Genomic DNA, 12,736 nt, shown 5'->3' on the forward strand with positions numbered 1-12,736 from the left:
CACCCTGCTCTCATACGTCAGCCCCCAGATGTTCTCCAGTGTCTTTGCAGACCCTGACACGAGTGTGAATTCATGGAATTATAGAATCACAAAGCAGTTTGGGTTGGAAAGGGGCCTTAAAGATCATCCGGTGCCACCCCCTGCCATGGGCAGAGACATCTTCCACTATCCCAGGCTGCTCCAAGCCCTGTCAAACCTGGCCCTGTACACTTTCAGGGATCCAGGGGCAGCCACAGCTCCTCTGGGCACCCTGTGCCAGAGATTCCACACCCTCACAGGAAAGAATTTCTCCCTAATATCCAATCTAAACCTGCTCTCTGTCAGTTTGAAGCGATTCCTGGGAAAGCCTCCCTGCAGATGACCCCACAGCCCACCAGGATGTCCCCACAGCCCACCAGGATAACCCCACAGCCAGACTTGTGCAATGGTGGCCCCTGCACGTTCTCCCTGTGCAGCAATGCCCATTCCATGGCATTTTATCCATTTCACACTGAACCAAAGGCATTCCTGTTGGGATTTCTGCTGCAGAAACATCTCCAGCTTTGAACTGGGTCCACTGAGAGGATAAAGGTACCTCTGCTTTCCCAGCTGGTTCCCAGAACTGCTTCCCCATGCTGCTGCTGCACATGGGCAGCTCATTTCCTCTAGACTTTGTTTTCATGGGCTGGCCACGTTTTTCTCTTCCCTTTTAGGAATGAGTAGTTTCCTTTACCATCAGAACCTCCCTGTTCCCACTCCTCTAGCAGATGAAAAGCTTATTTACAGTATCCTGCTGCTCTTGGAAGATGCTGGTGTTACAATTAACCCACCAGACTCCATTTTGAGAGTTCATTTTCGGAGCTCTCCGAGGGCTTTTTGAACTCTAAGGCAGCATCTCAACTACTAAAACTGGCAATATTGGGGTTCCTCCCCCTCTTAAAAATTTGGTGGCTGCATCCAAACCCCTGGTGATCCCCATTCTACAGGAGCTGTGGTGGCTCCTGGATTGTATTTATCCATGTATGTTTATTATGTTCATTTAAAATCTATCCTGATTTCACTGGCCCTCCTGTTGGATCTTTTCTTTGCAAGAGACAGGCTATCTCTTTTTCACTGATTTGAAGAAAAACAGAGGATTTTCCCTGATCCCAGCCCTGTGTTTGGGATAACACTCAGACACAGGCACCTTCACCACCCCGAGTGCAGGGTGAAGATGGCTCCCTCTTGTTTCACTACCATTATTTATTATTAAATCCCATTGGTTTTGCAGGGATATCTTCAAGAATTGGGATGAAAATGCAGGTTTTGCTTGATGACAATTGGGAGATATTCTGCTAGTAATTGCCACAAAGAGATTTTTTCTGGATCCCGTGAGGAAAAGCCTTTTTGGACAGAGAAAGTGACTCCTGCCCAGGCCAGTCCTCCCTGCCAAGCTTGTCCTACACTCACAACATGACTATTCTTGACTACTTGCAGCAGCCGAGATCTTGTCTCAATATTATTTCCTTTCTCATGCTCGTAAAGAAAGAAGAAACCCATTACTTTTTAAGCCTTTACCCAAAATTAGAAGATTAACTCAATTTTCAGAATTAAAATAATATCAAACATCCTTATGATGTTTGAAGGAGACGGAAATGTGACTGAACAAAGCCAAACCTCACAACCAGGTTTGTTACAGAAAGTCATTATTTATGGCACTGAATTGAGGGGGCTGATCCACTCTCAGGTTACTTCACATTTGATCTGGCCTGAATTTATTGCCTTGGAGCTGGAAGAAATCTTATTTCCTAAAGTTTCTTGGTTTGCCAGTGCCCATCCTCTGCCTGGTACCAGCAGTTCTGCACTAAAACAACCAGGATTTCTTCTCACCTGGTTAGGACCAGGCTTGTACAGAGTCCCACATTCACAATTCCCTTCCACTCACAGTTATTAATTCCTTGGCAGACCACTCAGTGACTTTCAGAATGCTTTTTCCAACTTTTTCACCACAATTTTCAGGGGGAAAAAAAGCATTCCATGGGAAATCACCACCTCTCAAAATGTTCTGTCACACAAACCCCATTAATATTGGCACTTTTCACTGGAAAAAAAGAATAATAATTGTGTAAGTCTGCTACATTAATGTCTCAAGCAGCTGTGCTCTTCTTCCTCTGCTTCTAAAATGGTCAAGGCCAAATATGCAAGAGACAGCCAGGAAAAAAATTTGAGATAAAAGTCAGTTTAAAGCTTTTTTATCAATTTCTCAGCCTGCTTAGATTGGCATCACTTCTCCCTCTTTCCATCATACATTACAGGTGACGCCTTGATTTTTCCACAGGTCAAATTTTACCTCTATTCAAAGCCCACTTCTCAATCATCAACCTCCCATAGACACATTTTGAGAGGTTCTGCCCCAGATTTCATGGTGCCAAGTTGTTCACAAAACCCTGGATGCCACCAAGGCTCAGGTGCCAGGCAAGGACCTGTCTGGGGTGAAAGAAGTCTGGCAGTTCCTCTGCACCAGGAATTTTGTTATGGTTTTCCTTTCCTACCCCAGGTTTCATGGAGAAGAGAGACCTTCCATAAATGAGGAAACACGACCCTGTAGTAAATTGGGACCATGGGGACCTGTGCATGGGGCCAAGCACCTCTTTTCCCTCTTGGCTGTAAGGTCCCTTTATCAAGGGACAAAGAGTTTTTCACCCAACCTTTATCCACCAAAACCATTCCTGATTCTGCCATCACCGAGGCAGACCAGACATCCTGGAGGACACTGAGTAATTTTTCATTCTTCTCTGCTCGTTAAGTAGCAAAGAATTCGTTTGTGAGCCATGTGTTTATTATTTCTGCTGTGTCTCCTACGTGCCTGACACACAGGACCCCAGGGGTGCTGCTCGCAGCTTTTTGATCAGCAACACATTCCATGACTTCCAGAGGAGCAGAAATCGTCAGTGAGGTTGGGTCACATTGGGAAAATCATTTTATAAGTATGTACGTAAATAAATGAAGAGGGGGGAATGATTTTGAGAAGTGCATTTCAGTTCAGAAGCCACGTGTATTCCACAGGGTGGTAGAAATGTAGGAGTGGCACTATGAAGGTCATTAATTTCAGAGACCCCCAAACTTGTACTTCAAAGTTTTCAGTGATGGAAATTCCCATTGCTTCCTATCAGTCTATCCCAGCCCTCCAATTCCCAAAGCCTTCAAATGACTTCCTAACAACCATCACTAATTTCCTTCATTGAAAGATTCAAAATTGCCCGTCCTGCCCATGGTGGATGTCCCATCCCTGGAAGTGTCCAAGGCCAGGTAGGACATGGCTTGGAAAAACCTGGGATGGTAGAAGGTGTCCCTGCCCATGGCAGGGAGTTGGAATGAGCTGACCCTCAAGGTTCCTTTCCAACATAAACCATTCCATGATTCCATGATGGACTGCAAGTTTATTCCCTCCCTCTTTGCTGTGTCTCCACCAAATGAAGCAACATCATTTCTTGCAGTAATTCCACACAGTTCAAACTTCCCATACCTTTGCTCAACCATGTCCCTCTCCTTCAGGCATTTATCACTGGGTTTGGACGTTTGAATAGGCAAGGCCACAACATTTTTGAAATTAAAACTGACCAGCATTAACAAAGACAAAATTGGTCTGTAAAACCACAGGAACATTGTTCTCCTGCTCAGTTGCAGCTTTTCCTTGGAAAAAATTAAAATTGAAACCCATTTTTTTACTTCAACACAAGGAACTGCGGTGGTTTGAGCTGGGTTTTTGGTGGTGGGGGAGATATTTTTGGTTGGATATTGTGATGGATTCAAACCTGGTATGGAAAACAGGCTGACATGTGAGAAGCAAATGTCTTGTCCAGCATGAAATATTGGAATTCTGGTTTACATTCCTATTTGTGTTTAAGCTAGAACCATAACCCTGCACAGCCTGTTTTGTGATGTCCAGTGGTGCAACTGCTCCTTCCATAAGCAGCATCAGGACCCTGGGGCTGTAATTTCTTGCCAAGACCTCTGCAAGGGGGAATTTCATCCTTTTTTACCCCCACAGCTACTTCTAATCTTGCAATGTGGAGTCAGCCAAATGAAAAAATCTGGCTTGTACCACATGGAATTAAGACATGGATGGAAACTTTGGGGCTGGCGAGGATTCCAGCAGGATTTAGCCCCAGGTGCCCTGAAAGATTTTTCTGCCTGTGATAGAACCCCTGCAGGAAATGATTGGCTGCAAGGGACCTCACCCACATGGAGGCAACGCTTGGGTGCCTTCAGAGGCTCGTGAACCGTGGAGGAGCAGTGAGGAAACTCCTTTTTTAACACAGATGGAATGGAAAGAATGAGGGAAAGGAAGGACAGCAAATAATGATGAAGTAACAGCGTGCCCAGGAGCTCCTGCCCTGCTCAGCACATCCCCGTGATCCCTCTGAAATCCATCCATATGAATCCCCCCTTTCTACATCCACCTTAGATGACAAAAAGCCTGGGCTGTTTCTGAAAATATCCTCAAGGTCATTTTTGGATGCTTATATGCCCATCAAGGTGCCACAGAGAACTAAAGGTTGAAATACAGGTCAGGAATAAAGCCACAAAGCAGATATAAAGGAGCTGATGGCTGTGTTTGAAAGGGACACACAGCCCAAATTATGAGGGAATGGGATATCCATCTTGGGATACTGTGGGTTTAGTTATGAGGAGCTGGAAGCACACCATCTAATCTGAAAACAGGATCCCAGAACACTCCATGCTGATTAAATTGAACATGGGAATTCATTGAAAGAGAAGATGAAGAATAATCAGCTGCAAAATTTTCATTTAAATATGCCTTGGGTGTTTCCTCCTCCACCAGAAAATTCAGGGTTTGACTTTGCAATCCTCACAATAGCCCTGTATTGGCAGAACAAAACAAGAATGGGCCAGAAGGGTTTTTTCACTGACTTTTGGGTACCAATACAATGAAAAGGCTGCAGGAGGTCTGGGAGAAGAAAGCAGAATACGAACGAGAAACCAGAAGCTCTGCAGCCCCCAAATCTTCTGATAAAAATGACTTAACCTTGACAGAATGACTGACTGAGCATATTAATGAGGGTGCCCAGGCTGGCCTGCAGCTTTCCTTTCTTATTCCTCATTTCCATCTGCCTTCTCCATCTCCAGCACGTCCCCAAGCCGGGACCATGTGCGTGTGCTCTGCATGCAGCAGCAAAACCCTCACTGCTGGCATTGTCCTGATTTTGCACTCTTAAATATTCATAATCAATTAAATATCGGAGCAGCCCGTCACGAGAGGCAAGAAATAGCCCCAGATCATGAATGGGGTAACTAAAACACTTTGAAGAGCGTTCAGTGGGGCATCATTGGCCACAAAGCCCCGAGGAAACACCTGAGGAGGTCTGAGATGCAAATACCCCACAGCATAGCAAGTGCTGTTCTCTCCCAAAAGTGCCACAGCAAGCACAGATATCCTGAAATATCCGTGCTTCAACTTAGAGCTCTGCAATTTTGAGCCTGACCTAAATTTTAATCAGAAATGAAAGTTATAGTCTTAGTGCAGGTTCTGGGAAGTGACCAGGGTAAAAGCAGCAAGTTCACTCTTCTTACAGCTCTGCTGGAGATTTCCAGCTTTGCCAAAAGCTTTGTCTACAACCAGCATTAACTTTGCAGTGTTTTTACCATCTTCAGTGGAGGAGCTGGCGAAAACAAAATATTGCATCCAGTGAGACCATCTAAACCATCTGTGGGGTGGAAGAAAGCAAAAACTCTCAAAAATCCCAAATATGCCTCTCCACAAACAGGGAATTAAAGATTCGACCCTTCCCCGCACTGTCTACAGCACCCAAACGTTGCTGTGTTGGAACCTGAGTACCCAAACTTCCACCTCCCCTCAACTTCAGAGCTGAGTCCCTGATTTCACCTTCTCCTGCCACTCTCATTTCCAAGAAATTCAGTTGGATGAAACTCACTGACACCTGGCTATCATCTACTTTCACTATTTTTAAGAGGAAGAAGGTTGATCTGTGCCTGAGAGAGAACCCACTGGGTGAACGTCTGACTTGGAGCATCAGTCCCACCTCAGAGCATTCCCAATTCCAGCACTGGGAAGCTGCCAGAAGAAAAGACAGACACACCCCCTATCCTGGTCCACAGCAGCAGTTTGGTTCATTGGACATCCCACCCTAAAGGCTTTAATAATCACTGGGCCAAATCTTTAAATACCCTAAGGGAATATACCCAGTGGAGCACCAGACAACAAACAGGCAGTAGGAAGGAAGGAAAACTGCTGGGAAAATAATTTGCACTTACCTTGAGAGTCCTGTGTTCAGATTAAATCATATCCCACTCAATCTTAGCTGTCCACCAAAGTCGAAAAACCCCTTCCAGATCATCAGCTTGGGACCATCAGCTCCTTCTGATGAGTTCCAATCCTTGGAGCATGCAGAAAGAGAAAACCCTAATTCTTCTTGTTGTCGTGTGTTGAGTTGCTGTTGGTGGTTTCCTGTTGCCAACAGCTGAATGACAAATGGAGCTGGTTTGCTACACTTAGAGCACTGGAGGGCTGGCAATGTGACCACACTTCTCACACCCTACTAATATTAGAACGGGGTCTACCTTAGAGGAACCCACAAAGGCTCCTCAGGCTGAAAGACGTGCAGTCCTGCTGCAAACAGGGCCCTGAGCTGCCCTCATTCAGGCTGGGGTGATGTGAAAGTCAAGCCCTGGAGCCTCAGGGTATAAAGCTGGTGTGAAAATGGGAGGAGAAATATGGGCCTGGGGTTGTGTAAATTGGCCCATTCACAGCTCAGAGCAGCCTGAGCCAATGGAAGGGGTGGGGTTATTTATTGCACTTGACTCTCAGAGAGCTTATCACCAGTCAAGTTAGAGTCTGAGAAGTTTCTTTTTTTGTAATCAGCTGGGTTACGGGGCTGTAACCTCACTCACTTTCCATTTGAGGTTCTGTTTCTGCTTCAGGTCTCACCTAAAGAGTCAGGCCGTGTTCTTCCTCCTTTCTTCAACGAGTACAAGACAGCTGATGCCATTTAGGGCGCAGGGGGAAGAGCACAGGAGACAGCTGACAGCACATCCTGGTATCTCTCCATTGCTTGTGTGAGAGATTTGGTGAGATCTGCCTTCCCCCTGTTTTGTGCCATTAACTGTTTGTGGTAGTGCACAAAGCTCTGCCTGTGCTGAGCACCCAGAGCCCATCTGGAGCTGCTGTGGGTGAGACTCAGCTCAAACCTCACTGCTCTGGGGCATTTCACTGCCTTCCATTCCCAAGGAGAGCACCAGAGAATCACAGAATGGTTTGGGAGGGAAGGGAAAATAAAGATCATCGTGTTCCACCATGCCATGGACAGGGACACCTTCTACTACCCCAGGGTGCTCCAAGCCCTGTCCAACCTGGCCTTGGACACTGCCAGGGATCCAGGAGCAGCCACAGCTTCTTTGGTCATCCTGTGCCAGGCCCTCACCACCCTCACAGCCAAGAATTCCTTTCCAATATCCCATCTAACCCTGCCCTCTGACAGTGGGAATCCATTCCCTGTGTCCTGTCCCTCCATGCCTTGTCCTCAGTCCCTCTCCAGCTCTCCTGGAGCCCCTTTAGGCCCTGGAAGGGACTCTGAGCTCTCCCTGGATCCTTCTCTTCTCCATGTGAGCACCCCCAGCTCTCCCAGCCTGGCTCCAGCCCTTGGAACATCTCTGTGGCCTCCTCTGGAATCGGTCCAGAAGCTCCAGGTCATTCCTGTTTTTACCATGCAATGCTGTGAAGCTCCATCATCCCCATTTCCACCCTCATCCCCAGAGTTCCCGACCCACCAACTCATCTGAAGGTCAGAAAGATGTTGAATGCCACCTCCTGATCCTGCTGGATTCTGGATAAAGCCCCTGTGTGACCGTGTTCACAGGGGTCTAGGATGAGGGAAGAGATGAGGATCTGACTCCATGTTTCAGAAGGCTTCATTTATTATTTTATAATATATACATTATATTAAAAGTATACTAAAAGAGTAGAAGAAAGGATTTCATCAGAAGGCTGGCTGAGAATAGAAAAAGAATGATAACAAAGGCTTGTGACTGACCAGACAGTCCAAACAGCTGGACTGTGATTGGCCATTAATTAGAAACAACCACATGAGACCAATCACAGATGCACCTGTTGCATTCCACAGCAGCAGATAATCAATGTTTACATTTTGTTCCTGAGGCCTCTCAGCTTCTGAGGAGAAAAAATCCTAAGGAAAGGATTTTCCATAAAATATGTCTGTGACACCCCTGCCTGTTGAGACAAGGAGAAAGGAAAACTAGACAGAACCTCATGAAACAGGACAACAGGGATCCTGTCTGAGACTGGCTGAGCAAAGTTTATCAGCTTGTTTTTTTGACATGAGGGATGAAAATATTATTTAAGAGGTTGGATCTTCACTCTTGGTCCTGCAGTTTCAAGGATCATCACTGGCTGAGATAACACCCTTCTTCTGATGGATTTCTGCACGGGAGGTTGTCTGGAGGCAAATTCCAAAGTATGGATTTCTCTGAAATATTGGACATTGGGAGTGTTGCAAACATTTGATTTTATGGCTCATTTGTCAGTCTGAACAAACAGCAAAGAAGAGGAATCTAACAAGCAAACACATTTCAAGTGCTGTTCGCATTTTGAGGTTCCAAAATACTCAGTTTGATTTGGAAACAGAAAAAAAAAAAACCCAACAGCTGGAGTGAGAGAAAAAAACCCCATAAACATCCAATTATTGGTCTTTCATTTTATTTGTCCTGGGTTGAGGAGATTGTCCAGATTCTGTTTGTCAAGCCACCAGTTGCTGAAGTAGAACTGTGTCCCCTGACCATCAGTTCCAAATCCAGGGAATTCCACCCAGCTCTTAATGCAGAAAGTGATCCTGGGGTGACAAGGGAGAGAAGCTGCAGCTTGGACTCCACCCTTCATTCACCCCAGCTTAAAGCAAGAGTCTGAGATGCACTTTTCTTACCTTTCCTTCCTCCCAAAGCCTAGGATACAAGTTCAGGGCAATCACAGCATTTTTAAAGGTCCCTCCAGTCCTGTGGGTTCTGACAAAGCCTTACTGGGTTGAGAGAGGTTGACAGAGACTGAAAGAGGAATTTTCATTCATTAGCACTTCTGGAGTTAATTTACAAGAAATATTTTAAGTGAAAGTAGAACTGAAATCTCTTTTTTCCAGCAAAGAAGAGAGGTGGAAGAAACATATATCAGTCTTGATATTTTTAAAACTATTTTTATTTTTATGGATTGCTGTAATTAATTGTGTTAGTAGGTTTATCAATGGAAAGCCATTACAAATCAGTTAAAAATCTTTGGAAAGGGTCTTGATTTTATTAGGAAATGATTTCTAGTTCTTCAGGTCTTGGGGATTTTTTGAGTTGAGGGAGAAATAATTCAGTAATACCCACACTTACAAAGTTAGTTATGGAATCGCCAAATGGATTTAATTTTACCTTTGAAAAAAAACAAATGGGCTGAAAATTCCCACCATTATTTTGATAGGATTTCAGGCACAATCATCCTTTGTTAGTTCTTTGATGTTTGACTCACCTGGGAGAAACCCATAGAGAAAGTAGATACCCCAAGGAAGGATCCTGATCTAGTGGAAGGTGTCCCTGCACATGGCAAGGGGACTAGGTGATCTTTGAGGTCTCTTCCAACCCAAACCCTTCAATGATTCAGTGAAGACTGACCCAGGCCAGTGTCAGTCAGAGATCCATGGAGACGAGCAGCCAGGTGACCACAGCTGACCCCTGCAGCCCCTGGGGACACCATCGGGGTGTCAGCATCACCTGGGGACCTGCTGCCCTCTGGAGGTGCCTCTGCCGCGTTTCCAGGTTGATTTGCTTCCAGGTGATCCTCCAGCCATGCCAGAGGACATTCCTGGTGCCAATCCCTGTGGACAACATGGAGACTGCTCCTGGCCAGGATGGGACGATGATGGTTGGGAGCACCACAGCCTCCTCTTCCCACGCTTGGAAGGCTGAGCTCCAGGGAACTGTAGGATCACAGAATGGTTTTGGTTGGAAGGGACCTTAAAGACCATCCTGTTCCACCCCCTGCCATGGGCAGGAACACCTTCCACCTTCCCAGGTTGCTCCAAGCCCCATCCAGCCTGGCCTTGGACACTTCCAGGGATCCAGGGGCAGACACATCTTCTCTGGGCAACCTCTGCCAGGGCCTCCCCACCCTCAATATCTCAATACCTTCCCAATATCTTATCTAAATACACTCTCTCACAGTTTGAACCCTTTCCCCTTTGTCCTGTCACTCCATGTTCTTGTCCCAGCTTCCCTATATGTTCCCTTCGAGTACTTCAGGAACTTTTCTCTACAGGGACTTTGCTTGAGGGGAAAAGCATTTATTTGAGGACTATCTGAGGAGAAACCATTGATGCTTCTCCAAGATTCCAGCGGCGGTCCCACAGAATGGCTACACAACCCTGCCAGGAGATCCAGCTCCTCCATGCTCTGTTAGCAGAATACCTGCAGGGACAAACCACCCAAATCCAGCAGAAAGGGAAAGAAGCAGAAGGTTCAAATCCAAACTGAGTTGAGCTGCTGCTGTTGTGATAAAGGAATGGCCATTTCTGCTCATTTTGGGTGGTAAGAGGCAGCTCAGAAAGTCCAGGTAAGATTTAGGGAGCTCCAAGGCACCTTACAGAGTTTGTAGTGTTCAAATCAGCAGAGAAGTCTGGCTGCTCCATCCCTGGAAGTGTCCCAGGCCAGGTTGGACAGGGCTTGGAGCAACCTGGGACAGTGGAAGGTGTCCCTGCCCATGGCAGGGGGTGGAAAGAGAGGATTTTTAAGATCCCTTCCAACCCAAACCCTTTCATGATTCTACAAACTACCACTACAGCAAGGAATTTCCAGCTTGGGCTTTGCAAAACTTCATCCCAGCAAAACCTGAGGCTTGGATCTGTGTGTTCCCAAGGATTCAGCAGTCCTCTGGAAAAGCTTCTGTGCCCAGGGATGATGTGGGAACTGGCAGTCTCTGGAGCTCTGGGGGCAACAGAAAGGATTCCTTGTGTCTGAGGAAAAGAAAAAAATACTGAGCCACAGGTGTGGATAGTGATGGTGTTGCACAGTTTATTTTGACTGATCACACCTAATTTCAGGTGTCCATTGCAGGTGGTTGGTGTTAGGGCATCACCAGTGGGAGAACCACTCTCCTTCAGCAGCTCTCCACCAGTGTTTTTTGGATGAACACAATTTATCCAAGATAAATCCAGGCCAAAAAACATTCAAACCCATGGACTAGCTTCAGAAGGATGTGGCTGCAGCCTTTCACTGCTATCTCATGGCAGCTCGTTTGAAATCCATTACGCAACCGAATTAAAAATAAACATTTACAGAAGAGGGAGCGGGGTGACAGTGTGTGGTCTGTTCCTGTGAGGAGACAGACAGACAGACAGACGTCCAGCTCTGGGAGCAACACCTCTGCTGTAAACTCACCCTGCTAGACCTGGGCTCTGGCCCTGAGGCCATCTGACCCTGTCTGGCCACATCCCTGAGATTCAAAGTTCCTGGCCATCAAATCTGGGTGGCTGAATCCAACTTGTTTGTCAGGAAGGGGCCCCAGTCCTGATCATTCCCAAGCCATGTCCTGGGATTGCTCATCCCACACCAAAACCAGGCCAGGGGCTGTTTCACCCTGTGCCTGTCTGATCCCTGGTGCTGCTTGGTTCATGGGCAGACTCAGTTTTGATTTGGATGAGATGATGCTGAAAATGTTGAACCTCCACGAGCTTGATGGATCAGGCTCTGCTCTGTGGGACCCAGAAACAGGAAAACAGGAATGGGCAGGAATTGATGCCCAGGAAGTTCCACCTGGATATGAGGAAGAACTTTCCTGTGCAGTGACTGAGGACTGAACAGATTGCCCAGAGATGGAGTGGAGTCTCCTCAATGGGGATATTCCAGAATGATCTGGACACAGCCCTGTGCCCTGGGATGGGGAGGCTGGACCAGCTGACCCACTGTGATCCCTTCCAACCCCTCTTGGGATTCTGGGATTCCTTTTGCTGCTAAAAGCTCCTGCAAGTCTTTATCAGACAGTTTTAACATGCAGCCAAGAGCTCTTCCATCTCCCTTGGTGCCTCTCCATCATCATCAGCCTTCAGGTGACTCCCTGCAGCACAGTGAGAGCTGATCACCAGGCTGAGTTTGCATATGCAGATCTGAAAACTGACAAAAAAAATGGATGCTGGCAAAGCAAAAAAAAAAAAAAAAAAATTAAAAAAATTGCATTTTCATCAAAAATGTGGAAATGCTGCTGTTCATTCTGAATCTGCATTGCTGCATCCAGGACACCCCCCTTCTCTGCACTCCAGAGTTCAAAACCCTGTGCAGGCAGAGCTTCTAAATTCCTTTGGGGGTCTGGGGTACCCCTGGCATTCAAAGGGAAGAGGGAAATCCCAGCCCTTCCATGCTGGAGCTCAGGAATGGGCTGTAAATCTCCCTGTTGCCCTCGGGGGGCAGCTGGGAGGCTCAGGCAGGAGAATGGAAGGGTGAAAAAAAGGAATAAAAAGGTGGTGAAGAGGTTTCTCTCACAAAAAAAAAAAAAACCTGAATGTGGGAATGGGGAAAGGGCCTGGATGGTTGGAGGTTGATGGCAGAGGAAAGGAAAGGAAAGGAAAGGAAAGGAAAGGAAAGGAAAGGAAAGGAAAGGAAAGGAAAGGAAAGGAAAGGAAAGGAAAGGAAAGGAAAAAGGAAAGGAAAGGAAAGGAAAGAAGGAAAGGAAAGGAAGGAAAGGAAAGGAAAGGAAAGG

General features: G+C 46.5%; 1 protein-coding gene and 1 long non-coding RNA gene across 2 annotated transcripts in view; both read right to left on the reverse strand.

Annotated features, from left to right (window-relative positions):
- BLK (BLK proto-oncogene, Src family tyrosine kinase) overlaps positions 1 to 6,369 on the reverse strand; it is a 45,765-nt gene extending 39,396 nt beyond the window's left edge. Inside the window, exon 1 of the mRNA XM_064707143.1 lies at positions 6,256 to 6,369. The gene's annotated coding sequence lies outside the window, so the exon portion shown is untranslated. The remainder of the gene's footprint in view (positions 1 to 6,255) is intronic.
- Positions 6,370 to 8,969: 2,600 nt separating this feature from the next.
- LOC135446243 (uncharacterized) lies at positions 8,970 to 12,170 on the reverse strand. The gene is made up of 3 exons (XR_010439709.1): positions 10,873 to 12,170; positions 9,760 to 9,965; positions 8,970 to 9,054 (listed from the first exon to the last, which is right to left on the reverse strand). It is a non-coding gene; the product is annotated as an uncharacterized LOC135446243 (long non-coding RNA).
- Positions 12,171 to 12,736: the final 566 nt, after the last annotated feature.

The sequence above is a fragment of the Zonotrichia leucophrys genome, chromosome 3 (assembly GCF_028769735.1).
Source record: "Zonotrichia leucophrys gambelii isolate GWCS_2022_RI chromosome 3, RI_Zleu_2.0, whole genome shotgun sequence".
In the NCBI taxonomy this organism is placed as follows: domain Eukaryota; kingdom Metazoa; phylum Chordata; class Aves; order Passeriformes; family Passerellidae; genus Zonotrichia; species Zonotrichia leucophrys.